The sequence below is a fragment of the Vicugna pacos genome, chromosome 12, assembly GCF_048564905.1.
Source record: "Vicugna pacos chromosome 12, VicPac4, whole genome shotgun sequence".
Taxonomy (NCBI): Eukaryota; Metazoa; Chordata; class Mammalia; order Artiodactyla; family Camelidae; genus Vicugna; species Vicugna pacos.
This window is the reverse complement of record NC_132998.1, coordinates 63,607,260-63,632,630: the sequence shown is the minus strand read 5'-3', so window position 1 is coordinate 63,632,630 and position 25,371 is coordinate 63,607,260. Positions and strand designations below refer to the sequence as shown.

Genomic DNA, 25,371 nt, shown 5'->3' with positions numbered 1-25,371 from the left:
CAGATGACCTCAATAGCCTTATAATTGTTTAAAAGTTGAATTTGTGATTAGAAATCTCCTGTGAAAGAAATTTCCATGCAGCTGGCTTCACTGTAAAACCCTACCAAGCATGCAAAGAAGCATGAACACTATACCAGTTTTATACAATCTCTTCTCAAAAGTAGAAGAGGAGGAAATACTTCTCAATTCATTTTCATGAAGCTAGTATTACTCTGATACCAAAACCAGACAGAGTCAGTGCAAACAAATGAAAACCATGGGCCAAAACTGTTTGTGAGCTTAGACTTTAAAATCCTCAACAAAACTAGCAAATCAAATCCCAGAATATATAAAAAGAATTATACACCACTATTAAGTAGGATTTATCCCAGGTATGCAAGACTGGTTCAACATTTGAAAATCAATTGTAATATCCTATACCAATAGACTGAAAAAGAAAAATCATATGATCATATTCATTAATGCAGGAAAATGTATTTGACAAGATCTGACACTTCTTCATGACAAAAATTCTTAGCAAGTTTGGAATAGACAAGATCTATCTCAAACTGATAAAGAATATTGACAAAAACATCATATCATACTTCATGGTGGAAAGCTGAATGCTTTCTTCCTAAGATCAGGAACAAGGCAAAGATGTCCACTGTCACCATTCTTATTCAACACAGTTTCAGAAGTTCTAGCCACCGTAATGGGGGGGAGGTGGGGAGGAGAAGGAATAGAAGGCCTACAGACAGAAAGGAAGAAATAAATCCCTATTTGCAGATGACATGATTGTCTAGGTAGAAAATCCCCAGGAAGCTACCAAAAACCTCTTGGAACTAATGGGTTCAGCAAAGTTGCCAGATCAACATGCAGAAATAAACTGTGTTCCTACATACTAACAGTAAACATAGAGTAATGAAAATTAAAAGCAATGTCATTTACAGTCACCCCAAAGAAAATGAAATACTTAGGCGAAAGCTTAACAAAAACAAATACAGGATCTGAATAGTGAAAATTACAAAGTGCTGATGAAAAAAAATCAAAGAGAACCTAAACAAAGAAGAAACATACCATGTTCATGAATTGGAAGACTCAACACAATAAAGATCTTAATTCTCCCCAAATTATAGTTTTAACATAATTCTGTCAAAATCCCAGCAAGATTTTTTTTGTAGACAAAAACAGGATTACTCTTAAACGTATATGCAAAGGACATGCCCTAGCAGGGCTAAATCAGTCGTGAAAAAGAAGTGTGAGTAGGGAGGAATGACTCTACCTAATACTGTAACAGAGAAACAACCCGGCTCCATGTTTAATCTGTTCCTTTAGCTCTAACCCTGGGCTCCGTTTCCTGTGCTCAGTCTTGCTGGTTCTGCACCCTTTGTAAATGAAAGTTGCCTATAACCTGAAATACACAGGAGAGCCCATTCTCAAGGCTCTTACCTTTAAAGATATAACACTTTTCCATTCATATAGAGAGAAAAAGTTGCAGAACAGAAAATAACAGCTGTCTTTTTGGAGGTTTATAGAAACACTGTGACCAGATCTATATGGACAGCTGCAAGAACAAAAGATTCTGGCACCAAGAAGTCTGCAACAGCCACCCCACTCTGCCACCCTCCACCTTTTTTAGTATAAAAGAAGCCTGAATTCTAACTTGAGGAGGAAGGTTCTTTGGGTCACGAGGCCACCATCTTCTTGGTCTGCTGGTTTTCCAAATAAAGTTGCTATTCCTTACCCCAACCACTTGTTTCTCAATTTACTGGCCTGTTATGCAGGAAGCAGTATGAGCTTGGACTTGGTACTAAGACCTATTGAGTAATCAGGACAGTGTGGTATTGACAAAGGGACCAACACACAGACAAATGAACAGACCACAAAACACTGAAACGTACTCATACAAATATGCTCAATGGATTTTTGACAAAGATGGAAAAGCAAGTCAATGGAGGAATGACAGCCTTTTCAACACATGCTGCTGGTGTGATTGAACATCAATCATCATCATCACCATCTCAACCTAAGCCTCATATCTTACACAGGATCAACTCCAAAGGGGTCACGGACTTACACATAGAATGTAAAGCCAAAAAACTTACAGAAAAAGGATAGGAGAAAATCTCCAGGATCTATAGCTAAGTAAAAAGGTCTTAAGCTTGAGACTAGAAGCATGATCTCTAGAAGGAAAAACTGAAAAACTGGACATCATCGAAATAAAAAACGTTTGGTCTATAAAGGACCTTACGAAGAGGCTGAAAAGACAAGTCCACTTTGGGTGAAAACATTTGCAAATCACATGTCTGACAAAGGACAATTTTGAAATACAAATTTCAAAACTGAACAATAAAACCCCCAAAATCCAATTAGAAAATGGGCAAAGACATGAAGAGACATTTTACCAAAGAGAGTATACAGACAGCAAAATAAGCACACAAAAAGGTCTTCCACATCATTGTCCACTAGCGGCACTTGCAGATGAAAACCACAGCGAGGCATCACCACATAGCTATCAGAACGGCTGAAATAAAAAAGAGCAACACCACCAAATGTGGGGATGTGGACAAACAGGATCACTCAGACACTGCTGGTGGGAACATAAATAAAACGGTAAGTCACTCTGGAAAACAGCTGGCCAGTTTCTTTTTATAAGAAACATACAACTGCCATATGACCCAGCAGTTGAAACTTATGTTGGGCATTTATCCCAGTGAAATGAAAACTTAGGTTCACACAAAACCCTGTACACATACCAAGAACACAAGTGACAAAAGAAAAAAAAATTAATTGGACATTGAAATTAAACATTTTTGTGCTATAAATACTACCATCAAGAGAGAGAAAAGAGAACTCATAAGATGGGTGAAAATATTTAAAAATCACATACCTGGCACAAGACTCGTGTCCAGAAGATACAGAGCACTCTGGCAACTCAGCAATAAAAAGACAAATATCCCAATGAAGAAATGGGCAAAGGATTTAACAGGTATGTCTCCAAAGATTTGCAAACAGCCAATAGGTGCATGAAGAGATGTTCAGGGTCATTAGTCAGGAAAACGCAAAATCAAAACTACAATGAAATACCACTTCACATCCCCTAGAATGGCTGTAATCCAAAAGACAGACGATGCCAAGTGTCGGTGAAGATGTGGAGAAACTGGAACTCTCGTCTATTGCTAGTGAGGCTGTAAAATGACGTGGCCATTCGGAAAACAGTTTGGCAATCCCTCAGAACAAGTAAACACAGAGTCACCACATGACACAGCAATTCCACTTCTAGAGAAACGAAAACATACATCTACACAAAAACTTGCACACGGGAGTTCCTAGTGGCTCTCATTCATCACAGCCGGCAAGTGGGAACCACTCACACAGCCACCAACTGATCAATGGATAAGTGAAATGCACTGTATCTATACAGTATTTTCAGGGACGAAGAGAAATGAAGTATTGATTCCTCATACAACAGGGATGACCCTTGAAACTATTATGCTAAAGGAAGGAGGCCAGTCACAGAAGACCAAGTATTGTATAAATCCACTTGTAGGACGTGCTCATGGCAGGCAAATGATGGCTAATGAGTACACGGTTTCTTTCAGGGGTGACAAAAGTGTTCTAAAATCAGATTGTGGCAACGGCTGCACAGAACAGTAAATATAATGGAAACCATGGAATTGTACACTTTATTGTTTAAGTATACGAGCGACATACTGGAATATGTAACTACATAAGCTACACCTCAATAGAGCTGTTTAAAACCTGTACACAGATGTTCACAGCAGCTTTGTTCATCATCATTTGTAACTGGAGAAGCACCCATGCGTCCTCTGAAGGGTGAGTGGTGCCCAAGCTTGGTACATCCATTCCATGGGATACTATCCGGCAATAAAAAGGAATGAACCCTCAACACACCCAACCACGGGGATGAATCTCACGGGAACTACGCTGAGTGAGAAAAGCCAAGCCCGAGGAGTTACATAACATAGGATTCATTATCTACCATTTTTGAAATGACAACATGATAGAAATGGAGACCAGACTGCCAGGGTAAAGCAGGGGTGGATGGGGGGCCCGGAGGCTACAAAGGCAGCCTGAGTGGTGGCTGGATGATGGCAATGCTCTCCGTCTTGACAGCATCATGTTGACACCCGGTGATACTGTCCTGTTGTTTCTTTCTTCCAGTGAAACAAATGGACACTTACTTAAAGCATTCCTATATAATACGATCCACAGAAAGTCAGCTAACATACATGGTGTCAATATAGAACACTGTAACAGCTCCGCTGGGCTAATTTGTACATCTGCATGCGTACACACACATTCTTCACCTTCAGTGGGATCTCAGGTGTTTTACAAAGAGCTATAAAATTACAGCATTTAAAAATTAAAAGAATCAATTAGGAGAATATGTTCTCTTCCAGCTAGTTTATTTTTTTAAATTTTTGTATAATTTTTAACTTTTTAAACTTTTTTATTGAAGTATATAGTTGAGTTACAATGTTGTATTTCTGGCGTATAGCATAGTGACTCAGTTATACATACATATTCTTTTTCATATTCTTTTTTTTGCAGGGGGGTAATTAGGTTCATTATTTATTTTATTTTATTTTTTAATTTTTTTTAATGGAGGTACTGGGGATTGAACCCAGGACCTCGTGCATGCTAAGCACACGCTCTGCCACTGAGCCGTACCCTTCTCCCCACACTATTTTTCATTGTAGGTTATTATAAGAGATACTGAGTACAGTTCCCTGCGCTGTACAGTAGGAGCTTGTTGTTTAGGCACTATTGTTTTGTAAGATGTTACCATGGGGGGAACCGGGTAAAGAGAACTAGAGATCTCTCTGTATTACTTCTTACAACTGCATGTGAATCTACAATTACATCTAATTAAAAAAATTTTTTTATTTAAAGAAGTGCTAAAAAGGAGATGAATTAGGAGTGATGTTTTCAGAATAGGTGAGCTGTTACTCACATTTTCTTATCTGCAGCTTCCAAATTCTAAACATGGTAATAAATGTAGCTAAGACATAGAGGTAGAAACTGCTTTTTTTGTTTATTTGCTTTTTCTTTTCACTTGTAAGTAATTTCATTTCCAGAAAAATTGCGCACACACACAGAAAACAGTATGAAAAACACAGTAAGCCAAGTACCCTTCATCACATTTACTTATGATCAACATTCTATCCACTTGCTTTGTCTTTATAAGTAGGTAACCATGTAGTGTGTGTGTGTGTGTGTGTGTGTGTGTGTGTGTGTGTCTGTGTGTGTTTGAAGCTGAGCCCTCTCTCCCTCAACTGAAGCATGTGTTTTCTAAGAATAAGGATATTCTCTTATATACTACAGTACACCTACCAATTTCAGTAAATTTAACAGTGATACGACACTTTATGATTCATAGTCAAATTTTGTCAATTGACCTAATAATGTCCTTGACTGTACTTTTTCCCTCCAGTACAGGATCCAGTCTGGGGTCAGATGTTGCATTTTGTTGTCATTTCTCTCCTCTCTCTCTTTTTTTATTTTTATTTTAGTATTGTCAGTTTACAATGTGTCAATTTCTGGTGTCTAGCATCATGTTTCCGTCATACATACACATACATATATTCATTTTCATATTCTTTTTCATTATAGGCTACTATAAGATACTGAATATAGTTCCCTGCGCTATCATTTCTCTTTTAATCTGAAACACTTCCACAACTTTCTTTTGTCTTTCTAGGACACTGATTTTGTAAAGGAATAATACCATTTCCACCTCTCCTTCTGTTTTCAGATTGCTTTAACTCCTGCTCGCAGTAAATTTTGCATTTTGGTAGGTATCTGCGGGGAAGAAGCAACACTTTAAGAACCTCTAACTCGAGGTGCGCTAGGTCCCTTCTGAAGCTGGGTTTTTCCATAAGCCCGAGCCTCTCTAGCAACTTGCACGCCCTCAGTTTTGTCCACCTGCCAGCTGGAAATGCTTACAAGGCTTTCCTATTTGGAACTAGAGGTTCCCAGAGCTACATAGCTTCAATTCCTATTCACCATGACGAATAAAAGAAAACTGGAAACATAATTATTTTGTAAAGTCCCCAATAAGAAGAGAGTGAAAAGGATAGAAACAAAATCCACCTAACAGTGATTTTTAAGCAGCTCAATAATTCAAACATTTAGCAAGTATTGGTAACAATAAAACAAATACCTTCTTTAACAGCCAGTTGCAGAACAATTGCTTTTCTAAAGCAACAAGGATGAATGCAACTTAAAGTGACAAGGATACTAAGGGAACAGAAGCAATCTGTTTAGGGGAAAAAAACTGAATTTTCTGCTATAAAGTCAAGCTCTGCATAAAAATAAGAGAAACAGGAAACCTAATAAGGGTTTATGCACAAGACCCAGTGCAGGGGATTTGAAGGAGACACTGGTGTTTCTGTAACTGATTAGCGCCTGTACTGGGCCAGCTTCAGGCGGGGAGGAGGCCGAGCGACCCGTCAAAGCACCAATGCTTGACGTGCAGAGGGCTCTGCGCGGTCACCCTGCCAGCAAGAGGGCACATCTGAGGCCAGGAACAGCTGTCAGCACGCTTTATACCCAACACGCCCTAATGTGACCTTGGTCTTTTGCGCACGCACAGAGTTACAGCGTAGGGTCCTCTGGACAGTCTGGTTTGTTTGTTTGTTGTTTATTTTGAAAGATTGTTTTCTTCTTAATTATTCGCACCCATCCTGTGTTTGCCCGGCCCACGGCATCACTCCCTCCAGCCCGGTCTCCTGCAGCAGCCCCCTCGCCTGCCAACTCCCCTCTCCGAGTTGCCAATAAGTCCTGAAGTACAGCCCTGATCCCACCACCCCTGCTTTAGGGAATCCCTCTGGGGAGCATCGGTTCCAAATACCTGGATTTGCAGGTAAGGAAACAGACCAAGGACAAGCATCCTCCAAGGACACGCGGCCACGCAGAGGTCATTTTCCCTGCCCCGTGCACGTTCTCCCACCACGCCACTTCGCTGCCCAAGCCACACACCGCCAGGCCCTTGGTGAGTCCCGGGAGCCTCCCAGCCGGCCCGCAACTTCTGTCCCTGGCCCCTGAAGACAGCCAGAGGGGGCCTGGGGCAGCTAAATCGAAGTGTACCATGCCCCTGCTCAGGACCCTCCTCCTCCTGCGTTCCCAGGGAGTACAGCCAGAGCCCTCACAGTGGCCCCCAGGCCCTTCCCAGTGACCCTCTGCCACCTCCCCTTGGGGCCCTCACATCCTCCTCCTGTCCGGGACACTCCTCCAGTCACACTTCCTCGTGCTCCTCCCACGAGCCTGGCCCCAGCTGCCCGCGCGGCCGGGACGCTCCCCTCCTGGAGTCTGCTCAGCTCTCCCCTGCCAGTCCTTCCCCAGAGGTCCCTTTCTCAGCGAGGCTGTCCCCGCAGTGTCCTCGCCCTCCCTGGACGCACACCCCACCCCTGCGCTCAGCATCGAACACACCAGGCCACGCACCTACCGGCCACTAGGCTGCTCATGTGTCTCTCCCTGCCAGGGAGCCAGTCCTACAAGATAAAGGATTTTGTGCAGTCTGCTCACTTACGTACCCCCAAATGCTTAAGAATGGTGCCTGGCATCCGAGAAGGAGCTTCATAAGATCTGATGAAGTTTTATCCTGAGTGAATCCATCTTCTCTTCCGTTTCCTCCGCAAACCCTGTGTTCTGGCCAAAATAAACTGCTCAGCGCCTGCCAGGCTCCCCTCGCGCTTTCCAGCCTCCATACTTTAGTCTATTCCTTCGCCTGAAACACCTCCCGTTCCTGCACATGGTCAGGGAAGCTCAAATACCGACTGCTCCCCAGAGGCTTCCCGGATTCACCCGGGCGGAATGACCCCTGCCCGCCTCTGCATCCGCGCAGCTCACATCCCAGGTGCTGACTGGCGCCTTTTCTGACCCACTGATCTGTGACTCCTTAAGGCAGGAGTCACATCCGCCACTGTCCTCCCCGCACACGGCAGCTGTTCATAAATACAGACTCAGTCAATCTAACATCAGTGCTACATTCTGAATGCTCTCTTACACACAAAAAAACAAAAACACCTCATATCATTTTAAGTAACAAACCAATGAAAGGAGTCTGCGCAGAGGACACCACCAGGGCTCAGAGTGCGAAGGGCAGGTGTGGAACAAATGCTTTTCTGAAGAAACAAGAATTCCTGCAACTTCAAGTGACAAGAATGCTAAGGAAACAGGAACAATCTGTTTAAGGAAAAGCCATCCTGGGAGGGGGTGCATTTAGGGGCTTCCTGGCCACTTAGACTGTCTGCAGCCAGCGCTGAGAGTCCACACTGACGGTTTGGCTGGACAGTCGAGATGCCCACATGACCCTGGTGGCAGATGTCAGTGTCCCTTGTTTGGCACATATGACACTTTCGGTAAGAACGTCAGTGATATCACTCACCAAAATGGTTCTCCAAGTGTCTGCACCACTTCACACCCACCCCATCGCCAGTGCTGGAGGCTTCCGGCCGCTCACACCCCCGGCCGGACACGTGGTCGGTCTTCTCCATTTGGCCACGCCAGCGGCTGTTTACTATCCCTCTGCTGCTAACAGCGATACCCACTAGTGTTAATTTGCGTTTTCCTAGTGACTAATGATGTTCAACATCTTTCCACATGCTTGCTTGCCAACCTGTACCTTTTGTTGAAGAATTTGTTCAAATCGTTTGCCCATTTTTGCTTTAACTCTTGATTGGATTGTTTGTCACTTTTTTACTGAATTGTGAGAGTTCTTTATATATTCCAGATGCAAGTCCTTTGTCAGATAAACGTCTTGCAAACTTTTTTGTCCAAGTCTGTGACTTGCCTTTGATTTTCCTGTTTTTTGGTGGGGAGGGAAGGTAATTCGGTTCGTTTATTTAAATTTTAATGGAGGGACAGGGGATTGAACCCAGGACCTCGTGCACGCTAAGCACGCACTCTTATCACTGAGCTATAGCCTCCCTCCTTAATTTTCTTAAACGTCTTTTGATGAGTAAACGTTTAGAATTTTGATGAAGTCTAATACATTAAACTGTTCTTCTGTAGTTCATGGGTTTTGAACCATCTATACGAAATCTTTGCCAAACCTCAGATCACTAAGATTTATGCTACGCTTATTCCGGGAGTTTTACAGGTTTACCTCTTACAACCCGGTCTATGACCCACTCCACGTTCTCCGTCCTTGTCTCGTGGTTTAACACCGTGTGAGACGAGGGCTGAGATCTCTTCTTCTGCACGTGGCTATCCAATTGTTCCAACACAATTTGTTGGGAAAAATTATCTAGTCCCACTGAAATGACCTGTCACTTGGTCCAAAATCAATTCACCACATAGTTGGGTGCGCTCGCTGTCTTGTGCCGTTCATCTACTCGTCTATTTTCATATCAATACTATATTGTCTTGATCACTGCGGCTCTGTAATAATTCTTTGCTTTTTGGGGGGGAGGTAATTAGGTTTGTTTATTTATTTATTTATTTATTTATTTAATTTAACGGAGGTACTGGGGATCGAACCCATGACCTCATGCATGCTAAGCATGTGTTCTACCACTGAGCTCTACCCTCCGCTCCTCTGTAATAATTCTTGAGTTCAGGTAGTCGTCCATCTGTGTCCCTCTTCTTCAAAGTCGTTTTAGCCACTTGAGGTCCTTTGCACTTGCACACAGTTTTAGAATCACTTTGTCAAATGCTACAAATACGTATGCTGACGTTCGATGCTGATCACTTTGAATCTGTAGATCAGTTTGGGAAGAACGGCCATCTTAACAATGCTGAGTCTCATGACTCAAGGGCATGCCGTAACTTGTCATTGATTTGAGTCTTCCAATGTCTCGCAGGTTTCACAGTCCAGGTGTTGTGCATTTTATCCAGGAGCATTTCATAATTGTTGATGCTTGATTACTTTTTAAATGTTAAATTAATCTTCTATTCCTGGAATAAACCCAACTGTGAGCACACGGAAGATGTCTTCCCACTGTCTTCCGGCTTCCGTTGTTTTGGTTGAGAATTTATCTCTGACTCGTTGCTCTAGTCTAGATAATTTCTAGTGTTCTCTAGCTTCTTTTTAAATTTTCTTTTTGTTTTTGTTTTTCAGCAGGTTTACTATAGTGTGTTTATGTATGGATTTTTGTTTTAATTCTGCTTATGGTTCTATAGGATTCTGGAATCTGTGACTTAATGTCTTTCAGCAGCATTAGAAAAACTCCAGCCACTCACTGTCTCTTCAAATATTGCTTCTGTCCCATTTCTCTTTCTTGTCTTCCTAGGATGTCAATCACATGTGGTAGAATTCTTCACCATATTCCCTGTATCTGTGTTCCATCCTTTTGTCTCTTTGGAAAGGCTTCGTTTTAGGTATCATTTTCTTATCTACCTTGTAATTCACTAGTTCTCACATCAGTTGTGACTACTGTGCTGTTACAGCTTTCTACTGAGTACATCATTTCAGTTTTTGTATTTTTCAGTTTTATAATATCTACTTGGTATTTTTCAAATCAATGTCCTTTGTAAAGAAGATAATTTCTAGTGTTCTACCAAAATTCCCAATCTTACTGTTCATCTTTGTGACTATAGTAAGCAAGTTTATGTGTTTTTAATTCTGATATTTAGAGTCAAGGTGGGCTTGTTTCTACCATTTATCATTTCTGCTGGTTCATAAGGTCCTCTCATGTGCGTGGTTGGTTTTGTTGTGTGTCATTACTGTACAAACAGTCTTGGTTTGTATGGCAATGCAAGACCATAAAAAGCATCATGCAAGCAGAAATTATACAAAGTGATTTTACAATCAATGAAAAATTACTCTATGACCTTTAAAGCTTTTGTCAGAACATGAAAACATCTCTTATTATTAGTTGAAAATGCACAGAGAAATTAAAATATATAGTAAGCTAGTATTTATTTGCTACATTGTAATTTAAAACGTGAGGAACACTGAGACTTAAAATGTTTTACTTCCTTTTAAAAACTCATCCAGAGTAGTTTGAACCATGCTTGCTGCCTTCTTACTGCATGACAACAGTTTGGAGCGAACTTCTATCCTTTGCCTTACTAAATCGTCATACTCTTTTCTAAGTTTGGACTGGCTTCCAACATTTTTCTCCTTTGCACTTTCAATGTCACAACATATCTTAGAGAGCTCTTTTAACGTGAATTGGGGGGGGGGGAGCTGGGATGACTTCCTGTGTGGCATCTTCAATTTCTTCATCACAACCATTTCCCTCAAGGATGGTGACAACTCACTTTCACTAAGTCCCCCGCCCACCTTTCTAGAGTCTCTCGAATGGCAGGAGTGTCCACATCCCCACGGTCAGCGACGTCTTCTAGAACTCCACTTCTGTCCGATTCTAATGTTACTTCACGCGTTATCATTTTTCACTTATTTGCTGCACTTTCATCTCTGTTGGCCATGTCCTCTGTCACTCATCCATTTTTAGGAAGTGTCACATGGGTTTTCACAGGGAGACAAGGAGGCAACATGACCACACACTTTGCTGTCTGTGTGAGCTGACTGACAGATGCACAGGGACCAATCACAGGCAGACTCTGACAGGAGGGAGGGGCTTGGCCCGTAGGCGCCTCTGTTATCTGTGCTGTGATTTGCAGACTGGGGAGCTGACAGTGCAGACTGTTTTATGCAGCTACTCAGTTCTTATCCCTGGAACTAACACATAAGCCCTGGTGTAGGGAGACCAGTGTCATTTAATAAGGCATGGAAATGAAGTCTGTGCATAATGGAACTGTGCAAGGTGGGGACTGTCTGCATTTGAAAAATCGTTCATAGAAACAGAGGCTGAGGGTGATGCTCTGTTCCCCTGCAGAGGATACTGCTGGCTTCTGCCAGGCATCCGAGGTCCTAGCAACGTGGAATCACCTTAATCCAACCTCAAGAATTGAGATTAGTTCAAACAGGCCTTCAGGTCTTCAGGCCTTGAGCAGCTGACTGACTTCTAGGCCACCTGGATTCCTCGGGGGCGGCTCTTGGGGGCCCCAACTCAAAAGTTTGGGATATTTACCAGGGTCTTGCCTTCTTGGAGGCTTTCTATCCCAATTTTTGACTCAGCCCCACAGAAGGGCTACTTGGGCCCTTGACTCCATCTTCCATAAACTGCCCTCCCCCAGTGACAAAATGAACACAAACGTCAAGTTTCCATCTTCTCCAGATCTCAGCCTGGCAACTGTTCACCACCTCATGAGCTCGCCAAAGCCTTGACACACGTTTAAAGATGCTGTCCACCTTTTTGAGCTGACTTCCAAACTGCGAAGCCACTATCAGAAATGGGGCCCCCATCTTAACATTTTTAAACCACTGACTATTTATCAGCTCCACAGTTTGAAATGGCTGTTCTTCTCTTTATTTTTCACCTCCAGAGCTACAAAGAAGTATTTCTGTGCTCTTCAATAAAGTCCGTAGACCGGAATATGGAAAAGTGATATTTCCTTAAGGTTTTCCTCATATTCAGGCAGTATTACTGAAATAACAACAACCTGCTAATCAGATGCTAAAAAATATTTGAAAAGAGAAAAACCATCATCTTTTCAGCAAGCAGGAGGGCATAGATTGTTAAGCAGAGCGGAAATCTTTGTTCACTCAACAGATTTATTTTTTTAACTGAAGTATAGTTGGTTTTCAATGTTGCGTCAATTTCCGGTGCACAGCATCATGTCTCAGTCACACAGCATACACAGACACACATCTATTGGTTCTCATATACCTTTTCATGATAGGTTATTACAAGATACTGAATATAGTTCCCCGTGCTACACAGGAGTAACTTGTTGTTTATCTATTTTATATATAATAGTTAGCATCTGCAAATCTCTGGGTGCCTCCTGTGATAGGCCCTGGTGGAGCCAGTCTAGGCACAGCCGTGAAGAAAGCAGACACACACCCCTGTCCTCCAGGAGCTGCCATTCTAGGGGAGATCGGTGAGAAACGAATCAATGAAACTTACACCATGTGCTATGGAGACTGAGTGGGAGAGCGGCAGCCACTATAAATCAGGGGGTCCGAGAGGGCCTCCCCCCATGGGGAGTGAGCAAACTTATGTGTCCTTCCTTCCTGTAACAGAGGCACGGAGCTGGGGGGGGTCTGATGGGGCCCCACCACCTCCTGGCACCCCAGCCCCTCCCAACATCTGTGTTCTCCCCTTGGCACCAGCCTGATGGAGGGAAAGGACGGGGCCACCGGGCTCTGCACCTGCAGTGCTGTGATTCATAACTGTCACTCCCCAGTCCTCCCACCGCCCTCCCACCGTGTAAGGTCCACACGACCAACCCTACCTAAGCTGCCTAATGCACTGGGCAACTCTGGTCACGGCTCTTTAGCTTTGATATTACAGATTTGCCCTTAATCGACAGAGCTGGACACTGGGCATGTCACCCGCCTTCGAGCGTGAACAGGACACGTTTAGCGGTCTCAGTGCTCCACCCCTCCTTGAACAGTGTTCGCTGATTGTGAGTTCCAGGAGGGCATGCCCACAGAGTGATGCCAAGGAGTGGCCCCAAAGATGTCCCTAAGGGTACCATCATGGGTTCGTTTGTGTCCCCCACATCCTAACACCTCCAGCACTTCAGAATGTGACCTTATTTGAAACAGGGTCTCTGCAGATGCAGTTATGATGCGGTTACACCAGAGTGGTGGCCCTTAATCCAATAGGAATGGCGTCCTCATAAAAAGTGGAGATTTGGACACAGACACACCCAGAGTGAGAATGCCACATGAGGACAGGCGGAGGCTGGAGGGGTGCTCCCACAAGCCAAGGCACGCCAAGGGTGGACATGCACCAGCAGAAGTTAAGAGGGGGCAAGGAAGGGGCCTCAGAGGGAGCACAGCCCTGCCGACACCTTGATTTCAGACTGCAGGCCTCCAAGCAAGACTGCAAGAAAAAAATTTCTGTTGTTGAAGCCCCCCGTGTTGTGGCGCCCTGTTATGGCGGCCACGGGAGACTGACGCCAGTGCAGACCCTGAGAGGGGAGAGTGGCCTGGATTTTCCAGGTGGGCCCAACCCGATCACTTGAGCCCTGAACAGCAGAGAACCTCCCCTGGCTGCAACAAGGCAGAAGCGGGCGCGGGGGTCAGAGAGACTTAGAGCAGGAGGTGGATGCAACCCACGTGGCAGGTTTTGACAACCCAGGGGCCACGAGGGAAGGGATGTGGGCACCTCTGACTGACATCCAGCAAGAAAACAGGCCATGATGATTTTCAAAATGCACAGAGTTGTCCATCCAAAAAAGATGAATTTGGGGGGAAAGACTGGGGAGGGATAAATTAGGAGGCTGGGATTAACAGATACAAACTACTGAATATAAAACAAGGTCCTACTGCAGAGCACAGGGAGCTACATTCAATAGCCTATAAGAAACGGACGCATCGTTGTAAACTGACTACCCGGCAACGGGACAGAACGCCGAGAAACGCCTATGAAGGAGAAGAGTACATACACGATAACTGAATCGCTGTGCTCTCCGCCGGAAACTAACACGAGGCTGTAGATCGACGACACGTCAATTAAAAAAAAGGGTGAATTTTACTGTGAGTCAATTACACCTCAGTGAACTCGGCTTTAAAAAACCGCAAACCCATCTCCACCACCTGCGCGAGTCTGCTGTTGGAAGCTGGTACCTCCAGGAGCCGGCCCTGCTCCCACCGACGTAACTGGGCTGATAACTTCCCCGGCAGGACACAGCTGCCTCTCTCCCCATCACCCCAGCCACAAAGCCGCCTGCAGCCCTGGAAGACACACTTCACTCTCTGTCCATCAGCCTAGGAAAGGGGCTTCGTTCGTCTAGGGAAGAATTTAATTTGCCTCACTCACTTCTATGAAACCAAATGATGTCACACTAATGGCACACATGACCCAGCTCATGTCCCTGCAAGTCCTTGTCCCTGTTCCTTTCAGGGAGCGATTACCACACTCATATGATTCAGACAGACTCCCTGGTCCGAAGGCTCATCTGCTTTTAACGCTGAATTCTTGGCGACAAAGAGAAGGCAGACACCACAGCCAAACGTGCGGGGTTTCCTGGAAACAGGTCATCCAATGCGAGATGAGAGTGTTCATCTCAGACTTAAACCCTGCTGACCCAAGTGGGCCAGAAGGCTTTCCCTCGAGCACTTCACGGTAAGCGGAATAGTAAGATACGCATCAGGAGAACTACACCTGCTTGGATAATTTTTATTCACTCTTTTCCTTTCTCCCAACTTAGTTCCTTTAGTGAAAGGAAATTCTGAATTTTAAAGACAAATGTTTATTGAGCCACACAGGCTTCTGCTGTGAAAATGCCGCTGCCCCACTGGACGCCGTGCTGGTCGGGGGGGAGCAGCCTCAGCTGTCCGACCGTCTACACTGGCTCTGACCACCACGCGCCACACCGCTTTGGTAGCTGCCTCCCCTCTGAGCCTAGGAGTCCCGTCATGTAATGCAACGCTTTCTGGTGGCAGGCTGTGAAAATGCCGCTGCCTCCCTGGATGGAACCTGCTGCCTGTCACTGCTGTCCCCAGTACTTAGAACACTGCCTGGCATGTAGAAGGTGCTCACTAAAGGTTTGTCAAACACATGAACAATTTCGGGAATAAACGACCGATGTGCTCAATAAACAGCTCCTGGGGTGAAGGCAAAATATCTCAAATCAGAGAGATTCAAATTGCTACAGGGGAGTGACAAAATTCCCTCCTCTCATTTGGGGGGAAATCAAGGACGGCTTCCTGAAGGAGGTGGCATTTGATTAAGCCCTGAAGGAATCTCAAATGGAGGGTAGCCTGACCGGAGCTGCATGTTCACAGAGCAGGTCCTGCAACTCCTGCCAGTAGCACATCCAGGGCGCTGCAAAGGGAGGCAGCTGTGGTTTCCGGCCCCCCAGGGGGGCAGGATGGAGAGAGCCACTTCCTCAAGACACCACGCAAATGAACAGGTAATGGGCACGCTCGTGGGAAAAGCACCGGGCACTGTAAGTGCTTGTAGCAGAGACCCGACTGGGGCAGGCAGTCCGGAGGGGTTTCCTTGAGAAAGTAATCTTCAGCTGAGATCTCAAGGGTAGAGGGTAGAGGTAAGGGGGCGAGGTGGAGACGAGGCAGGGTGAGGGAGGGACCCAGGTGCGGCAGAGGATCTGGTCACGAGGGAAGAATTCTGGCCCCTAAGAGTCAGGCCCCTGCCCTCCCAGTCACCACAGGAGCTGATAAATGAGGACACATGAGTCCCCGTTGAGGCCGGAGAGTTAGTAACAAGCAAGGAAACAGCTAAAGCGTTCTCACTACGTGCCAGGCACAGCCACGCAGGTTGTGCCACACAGCACGAGTATTGGCCCCATTTGTAGACAGGAAGACTGAGGTGCGGGCCAGATGAGCAGTCTGCCTGAGCAGTCAGTCAAGACCCTGCACTTGTCCAGCCTCCACTGCCCCAGTGGGAAGAGGGGACAGGAAGGCCGCTTATTGGATGGCGAGGAAGACCGGGGTTGGGGAGGGAAAACTCGGTGGGGTCTCAGAACCGGACACTCTGAGTCTGAGTCTCCGGGAGAGTCAGGGTGATGTCAGGAAGGCTGGTGGATGTGGGACCCAAGGTCACGACAGCAACGAAAAAATGCAGGGTCCTCCAGGTAGGGACAAGGCTGGCTGGATCCAGACAACTGTGGAGATGAAATGCTGGCACAGGGAGGGGCGAGCCAGGAGGGCTCCGAGGAAGGGACACACACGGCCAGAAAGAGAACTTCCGTCTTCCCAGTCCTCCAGCAGTTTAACGTCACACGTACAGATATGAAGACAGCAGCTGGATGGATGAGATTTTAATACCTGACGTTGGAATCGCATCTTTTGGTCTCTTTCAGGTCACTGCTTTTAATTGCAAAGAGTTCTAAGTTTTCATTGCTACTCTTGTCTCTCAGAGTTTTCATTTCAAAGAGACCACAGCAGATCTGACACAGATCCTCCCGAAACACCTTCTAGAAGACGATTTACTCTACAAAGAAAGCCCACATCTGAATTCACCGAGTGCCTCCTAGGTTTTGAGCTCTTGTATCAGTCCGTGACCCAGCCACAGCTGTATCTGCTTCTTTGGCTTTTTTTTTCCCCTTCTAGATTCTTCTTTCTCTTACGTCTTGTGCCTCTGTTAGTATTAAAGATTATCTGCCGTCCTTGAGTGTGGTTAAATATTCACTTTCACTTAGACTTCTGACCTAGACACTAAAAGCTGACTTTGTCAGATTCACCTAAGTAAAGAGAATGCAGCAGGGAAAAAGTCAATAATTTTTGGTTTCTGGAGTGAAAGAAAATACCCCGTTTTCTCTTCTTATATTGATATGCTGCTAGTCTTTACACGACATTCATGCACAAAGCCGGGACTTGGAAAGAATGACCACAGCTCTTCATTGAAAGCTTCCCACGTAAACCTCCCTCCGTCACCAGCTGCTGTCACCCTCGGCCAGGAGCGTAACTTTCCTCTTTCAGTTCATCACACCAGCGCCGGGTCTGGACTCCCTGGAGGTTACAATCTTTGGTTTTCAGGCTGCTCCAGCGGAGGGCGGGCAGTCCTCCTCTAGCCACTGCTAGGGATGGGTCCTCCGTCTCCCCACCTGAGAGAGTGCAGGCGCCCCCGTCTTACCTCCTCCCCTGGGGCCAGAACCTTCTTACTCTGGCCAGGCACCAACATTTCCACCCCTACATTCTGCAGTCATCACTTGTCACTCACATTCTTTTAACCCTGTCTGTGCTGGTCTTTTCGCTCAAGGAACAGCAGCCACCCATGCATGCCTCTAAATATTCCATCCTTCACCTTTCTCTTCACACCTCTTATTTTTCAAAGCCGTCTTCTTAGGTCAAACTCTCGCCATCAGCATGTCTGCACGACTGAACTTTGTTTTCTTCCTTTTAACCATGCATCTCTTTCAGGACTCCTCACTGAATGCCACGGGCTGGGTTTATTTCTATGACTTGAGAGCTATGGTAAAAGCATGTCTTTCTTTCTGGAAAATGCTCTCAGCAAGTGGGTTTCTTTAAGGAAAAGAGGGAAAGAAAGTCATTTTCTGAACTTCCACGCACTCTGGATTGCTTGCTGTGGACCATCAGGAGGACTCTGCAGAGATGGGGCAGAGGTCCCCTCGCCTTGGCCAGGGGACGCAGTCTGCAACGTGTTGCAAAGTGGGAAGAAATAATGATTGTGACACTCAAGCAAAGTGCCCTCCCCACAAATCCTAGAACCCAAGGATGCCGTCAGGGCATCTGCCTGCTGGTTTTGTAAACAACTTCCACACACCGAGAGACGCTTCTGTATTGAAGCCAAATTTCAGATTTCTCTGAACAATGTTCCTTTTACACGTCATTCATGAGACTCCCATCCCTAGCACACAGTTAGACAAACAGAAATAGAAAGTGAGTGGACAGTGAATAAACGACACTAACCCACGTATCAAGCTGTCCCGTGGAATGAGCCAAAAAGAAATTACAGGCTAGACTGTATCAAATTTATTCATAATCCTACACAGAGGGGAATATATTCTTTCTACTGGCAGCCTAATAGATGTCAGCTTGTCCAGCAGGGAACGCTGCCTGAAAACGCTTCTAGAGACTCTTTGGGTTAAAAAAAAAAATCCCATTTAACATATACGGGATATTAGTAAACTTGATTTCAGATCATCAAAATTTGATGTCACTTGATCCTGCAATCCTGCATTTTGCAAGCCATATTGCTTCACTGTAAATTTGCATTTCAATACGCAGGCAATGGGAGAGGACGTGCTGAGTGGTAGAGGGAAAGCTTAGCATGCCTGAGGTCCTGGGTTCAATCCCTAGTACCTCCATTAAAAAAAAAAGTCTTGTAAAAACAAATAAATAAACGGGCATGTGACACCTTCTTAGCCTATTTCAGAAAGAGGCATATATATACACATGTCAACCTCTAAGTAACCGGGTCTCTTTTACTAGAGCTTGGCAATTTGTCACCTCAGTGTGGTTATCACATAACCACAGACTTATTCAGTTACAAATGGCTGCAAGGAACTTGGTGCCTCACTCACTCTAAAATGGGGGGGGAACCACAACATACTGTTTACTTAACTACATTAGCAAACCCAACCTTCCCTACGAAGCTTCATAAACTTTGAGACCATCAGTCACTGTATTTGCTTCCCCAGCTCTCACTATTCAAGGTACTACTTTTTCAAAGGTTTATATGTGGTCTCTTGACTTAAAAGCGTAGAAGCAAGCAGATCAGAACAGAAACCACAGGTCTCTTTATTTGCAGATCTCCTTAAGCAGAGACAAATAAAAGCAGTCAGATGAGTGCTGCCTCCCGGAACACAGGAGACGTTAAATCAGTGCTTCCTCCAGTTTCTCCTGCGTGTGCCTTTATCGCCGCTGTTAAGAGGGCCAGCGGGACCCTTGCCCTGCTAAGACAAACACTGCTCCCCTTCCCCCACTGAGTCAGTTACTTGGAATTGGAATCCACGATCTTGCAGGAAAAGGGCATTCTTCTCTGTCAGATTCTCTAGCCGTCTCAGACACAGTCTATTTAATGCTTAATACCCCCCAACTCTAGTGATGATTCTGAATAGAATAATTTGAGCCGCGACCTTTATAACACCTCTGCGCTGGGAGCCACGCTTGCCTAGTGGTGACAGAAGGACAGGCTCTCGCTGCGGCAGATTCAAGGGAAGCTGCAAAATGCCTGAGGAAAATCCTCTTGCGGTGGGAGGCCCCCTGCTGTGCTGCTAGTCCCCCCCTAGCCAGCTCCCACCCCCATCTGAGGGCTGTAGAAAACATCAATTAGCACTTGTTGAATTAAATTCTATTAACCCCTTATCTGGTCAATGAACAGTCATCCCTCGGCATCCTCACGGGATGGGTTCCAGGACCCCTGCCCTCGGGTACCAAAATCTGCAGGTGCTCACATCCCTTATATAAAATGGTGTGGTATCTGCATATAACCCACGTGCACCCTTTGTATATTTTAATCGTCTCTAGATTACTTGTAATACCTAACATACAGGCTATGTCAATAGTTGTAAATACAGTGTAAATGCTATGTAAGCAATTATTGGTGTGCGGCAAATTCAAGTTTTGCTTTTTGGAACTTTCTGGAATATTGCTCCCCCTGCATATTTTCGGTCGGTTGAACTGGTGGATACAGAACCTGCAGATGTGGGGGATGGAGTAAGCCACTCCTGGGTATACAGGACCAGCAAGGCAGAGATGAGTAAGACTTACTCTGCTCTTATCAAGGTCGACTCCATGGGAAAGAGACGTGGGTAGCACCGAGGAGCAGCCCTAGCTGGGGAAGATCTCATCCAGCCTGCGTTTCCACAGACCCTCCAAGGATGAGGAACAACTGTTTTCACGGTCTAGGTGTACCGGAGTGAGGACCGATGCTAAATACATCACCATCAAACCTTGAGGGCGTAGCCACAGTCAGAGAAAACACGAACCACTCATGACAGTTTTACTCTTACTAGGGTAGGACTACGGTTTACCTACTCAAAAATGAAAAAAAAAAGTATATATACACAGGGTCGAGGGGATGCGTTTCTTTCCGAAAGCCTTTGGAAACTCACAAAATGGTCAGAGCAAACAGAGTTCAGGTACCAGAGCCAGCTCAGGGAGAGCAGGCAGTACAGTGTGACACTGCCTGCGCTGATGACGGTTTTTTACATTTTACAAAGAATCTTCATGTAAGCCACCACTTTTGAGCCTCCCAATCCTTCAGAGAGGTGGATCGGAGAGGAACTCCGTTATGCAAGAGAAAACAGCCTTTAGAGAGGTGGACAAAGATGGCCAAGTCTGGCAGGTGGCCTCGAAGGGATGAGAATCAAATCTCATGAAGACCCAGTGCCTTTTCCACTATGTCAAGCTGCTTCCCTGATGGAAAGCAAAACACTCCAATCCTCTTTCTTGTACTGTATGCTGACCTCAAAACAAATGCAGCTCAACCACTGAAATAACTATAATAGGTCTGACTCGTGGGGAGCAAATTTTTCACCTTTTAATGTGCGTACACTCTTCCACAAGATGCTAATTAAGTGCTCTAGAAGAAAAGAAGGAGCACGACTCCAAACACCGAGCAGATCAAACGAGGTTATGTCTGTTACCCACAGGACAGGTCGCTACAGGCAAGTGAAGGAAGTACTTGGGAGAATAAACGAGTTCTCTTGAATACAGTCCTCTGGGACACCTAGGGCTCTTCCTAACACCAAGTGGGAAATCAAAATTCCTTGCCCGATTTACCCTAACCACATGGCCTTAGAGGAGAGCTAGCTTGTTCTATGTAATGAATAAGGTAGAAATAAAAGATCCAGCAAATGTCTGTCCTATAGACAGAAACTATATCATTATTTGAAATGTCTATGAAACATATAGAGTCTGTGACTCTAAACCAAGCTGCCAAGGACAGAAATAAAAACAGGGGCCCTCAAATCCCAAAAGCAGCAGAAATTATGCAGGCCTCTAACTGCATCCTCTAACTGCAATGCAAAAAACTATTACAATTGTTCACCAAAACCTCTGGTCACTTGGAAATTAAGACACTCATTCTATTTGCCATGAAGAGTACATCACACACAGACTGAGAGAGGAAACAGAACTTGGCATGTTTAAAATCTGTTCACAGTAAGCAAAGGAACATTTTAATAAAAGTTTTTTTAAAGCTATTACTTAAAGAATCCTTATTATAAAAACACAGATGTTCACAGACAACATGCAAGAAAAAAACCCACTGGCTACCAACCACTACACAACAAGGTGTCATGGCAAAAATATTTCCCTTTCTGCACTCCAGGTTCATCTTCTTTTAGATTCTGGTAAACATTATCTTCATGAGCAGATCTGTGGTTGTTGCCTGGCTCGATTCTGAGCACAACAGCCCACAGCAGCCAGTCAGTAAATAGTTCTAGAATAAATGAGTTTTTAAATATATATATATGGACTGGCCTAATAATCACTGTATCTAAACACAATGAAATATCATATGGACATTTAAAATGATAAGACACAAACACATTTATTCACATGGAAAGGTTTTTCATAACCTAACAGTTAATAAGCAGATCACACAATAGTTTATATAGAAGAAACACGTTTTTTCCCTCCATCCCTCCCATTCTCTCTCCCACATACACATACTACGTTTAAAAATGTTTTACAAGTTGGACAAACATGAGCTAGTAAAAAGAACTATTTTATGATTACGGAGTAATTTTTATGTCTTAAGACGTGAAAAGAGGGAAATAATTTTTTTCTATCGTCAATTAATTTGCTGTTGCTTCAAAGTTGTAGAGAATTTTGTCAAGCTCACTGCCTGGCCCTTCACACAGTGACCGTGCAACCGGACCACCCACTCGCTTCTCCAGGGTTCCACTGTCCTGGCTGAGGGCAGTTCTAGACCAGATCTGCTAGCTCAGAAGGCCACTTGCTTGCTATTCAAATTGGAATTAAAACAGCTAAGTGATGGCTCTTCACTTCTCAAGTGTCTGTAACTTAAGTGTCTGTTAAATAAAAACATTTCTCACAGTTATATTAACTGGTTTTAAATCACATGGAACCAGCCTGCCAGAAAGAAGTGCCCGGTGACATTGACACCATAAAGTTTTCAGAACTTAAAAGAGCATCTATCCTCAATTTATCTGACTTTCGAAGAAGTGAAAATATACCTAACATTGCATCAGAAAGTAATAATTAACCCCCAGTGCTAGTCTGCAGGGCAATGGAAGCAGCACTTAAACACTGCAGTCTGGAAAAATGAGTAAATCGAACCTTCCATTTACCTGTGATGACAGCGTCTTGGTTCTGGGCTTGTCTTGCCACGAACTGTTACTTCACAGAGGAGGCAGGGCCTTTCACTGCAGCCCTGGCAGTAAGAAGGTAAAGGAGGAAATGATTACGATATGTCCTCTGGATTCTCCCCAACTCTCCACCACCTTGGAAGAGGAAAGTCACCCTGACCCTGCTTTTTCAACGGCCATAGTGTGGTAGGGTCGTCCCCAGGAGACCCTGCACCCCCGCTCCCCTCCGGGCCCGGCCCGCACCGCTTCCCAAGCAGCCCTGGGAGAGGAGGGGGCTCGCTGGTTTGCGGAGAGGTGGTTGGCACTGGGGTGGGCAAGCAGCCCCGAACGTTCCGGAGCGCCCCACGAACTCCAACACGTTATACAACTGCGGACTTTTCTTAGAAAGAACCTTGACATTTGGGGCACGGGGTCCAGCCTTTAAACTGAGACAGGCGAGGGAAGCACGGCCGTGCAGTTGTTCCCTGTTAGTCTGGGGAGGGCGTGCGGCAGAACCGACCCTCCGGACTTCCGCCAGCACCAAGCTGCGCAGCCGGGGACTCGGGGAGACCTGGGCGCCGACGCCCCGCGCCGGACGCGAGGGCCCCGGGCTTGGAAGGAAGTCCCGTGGCGGAGACTGCCCTGGGCTCACCCGGCCCGGCCCGGCCCGTCTGGGTCGCCCGACTGCGCTCAGGCGCAAAGTGGGGAAGTTCCTCAAAGGTGAACTAACCCGCGTGTGAGTCTCTCCCGTCGGATCCTAACCGCCCCGCGCACGGCCCGGAGGGTCGGTCTGTCGGGGCCTCCGGCCACCTCGCCTAGGGGATCCCTGTAGGTCTCGGGAAACGCCCCCCCGTCGCCGACGCCCAAACTCGACCACGCTGAAGGAAAGGTGCGCCCGATGTCCCCGCCTGGTAGGCCTTCTCTCCGGGCGACAACCTGAGGACCCCAATGTCTCTGAGGTCCCTGGCCTCCACCTCTGCCCAGCCCCCAGCCCCCAGCCCCACCGACAGCTGCGTAAGCCGGAGCTCCGGGCAGGCCCTGGACGCTCGGAGGGAGGCCGAGCAAGGGGCGGCCCCCTGGGCCCCGGGATCCCCCTCAAGAGCCGGTCGCAAGTGCCCTCGCCCCGCGCCCCTGGGCCCCGCGCATGCGCCGCCGGGCCCCTCCCCGTCCGCCGCCGCTCTGGGTCGCGCGACGGGGGAAGTCCCGGCCGCAGACCCCTGAGTGCGCCCGCCCGCCCCCTGGCACCTGGAGCCGCAGTCCGCTGCCTGCCTGTCCGCCGGGCGAGCTCGCGGAGGGAGGCGGCGCCGGGCTGGGCGCTAGCGGCCGCCTCCGCCCCCGCCGCCCGCTGCCCCCGCCGTGGGGCCGCCGCGTCCCCAGCCCATGCCCGGCGCCGCCTCCCCGCGTCCGTGCCAGCCGCGCCCCAGCGGCACGCGCCGCCCCTTTGCCCCCGCTCGGGCCGGGTAGCTGCGGCCGCTCGCGCGGGTGGCCGGCCAGGAAGCCCCGCCCCCGGGCCCGCCCCGCGTGGGACACACCCCCCGGGTGGCGGCGCCCGATTGGATGCCCGCGGGGCGGGGTGGGGCCCCTCTCAGCGGCTCCCACCTCCTTCCCCGCAGGCACTGCACCAGTGGGGAAACTGAGGCGGGGGAGGCGGAGGGACTGCCAGGTCACCGGGCGGGTGGGCACAGAGCCGCGATGGCACACCGCGTGCGGCTGGGCGTCGGCGCATGTTCGGCCCCGCGCCTGCGGGACGGGTGGAGGTTCCCGCCCGGCGCCCAGGCCCCTCCTCCTCTGGGCTTTGCGGGTCTGGGCAATGAACTGGTCTAGACCCGGGGCAGAGGCGCGGGTGACCTCGAGTCTCGGGATAGCGCAGAGGGCGGGGCGAGAGGGGAAGGACCTTGTCCCGGGGACCCCAGGATGCAAAAGGGGAATGGGAACGCAAACTGGGAGGACATGGACGCGTCAACAGGTGGCGGAGTTGCCAGGGCGGGTGAGGCGGGCGAGGGACACAGAAGGGTGAAGGGCAACCAGGCCGGGTGCCGCGAGTCGCGGCCAACTGCGACCAACCGCCCCCCGCCCCACCCCCTGCTGGGGAGAGCCGTGCCCCTCCCCCCGTGCGTCGAGGGTGAGGGACTGACTTTGCGCCCAGCTAAGGCGCTGGGCTTCTGCCAGCGCAGGGGGGAGGTCGCGGCCCGGCAGCCAATGGCGAGGAGCAAAAGGAAAAGCTGCAAAGCGGCTTTGTTTGCGCGGTGACGCCCGAGCTCCCCGCGCGGAATGCAAAGCCCCCGGTGCCAGCGCATCAGGACGCCCCTCCTTTGGGAACGAAATGTGTGCTATGCCAACCCTGCTCCTTGCCCTCCCGCTGTTCCTGCCACTGTTCTATTTGTAGCAGCGAGCGCCCAGGAGGACCTACTCAGGGCAGGAAATGCAGCACCAAACAAATCCCCGCATTACACAGAGACACTGGAGACCTGGCAGTACCTGGCCTTGCACAGAGGTCTTAAACTCACCCTGTTGATTGGTTCCATACCTGTGGTGAACTTCACCCCAACCTGCAGACACCCACATAATCTTCCCACTAATTCACCGAGAAGCCCAACTTTCATTGCACATAATATATAGCAAGAGACAATTTTTGTGTTATGTTTCAGAGTTTACAAAGTG

At 47.1% G+C, this 25,371-nt stretch overlaps 1 protein-coding gene across 3 annotated transcripts in view; it reads right to left on the bottom strand.

Annotated features, from left to right (window-relative positions):
* The window catches only part of PPARA (peroxisome proliferator activated receptor alpha), a 65,099-nt gene extending 40,967 nt beyond the window's left edge, over positions 1-24,132 (bottom strand). The window contains exons 1-2 of one of the 3 annotated variants that reach the window (XM_072973705.1): positions 23,956-24,132; positions 22,714-22,796 (exon numbers count right to left, since the gene is read on the bottom strand). The gene's annotated coding sequence lies outside the window, so the exon portion shown is untranslated. The other 2 variants (XM_072973707.1, XM_072973706.1) reach the window with 2 other exon arrangements.
* Positions 24,133-25,371: the final 1,239 nt, after the last annotated feature.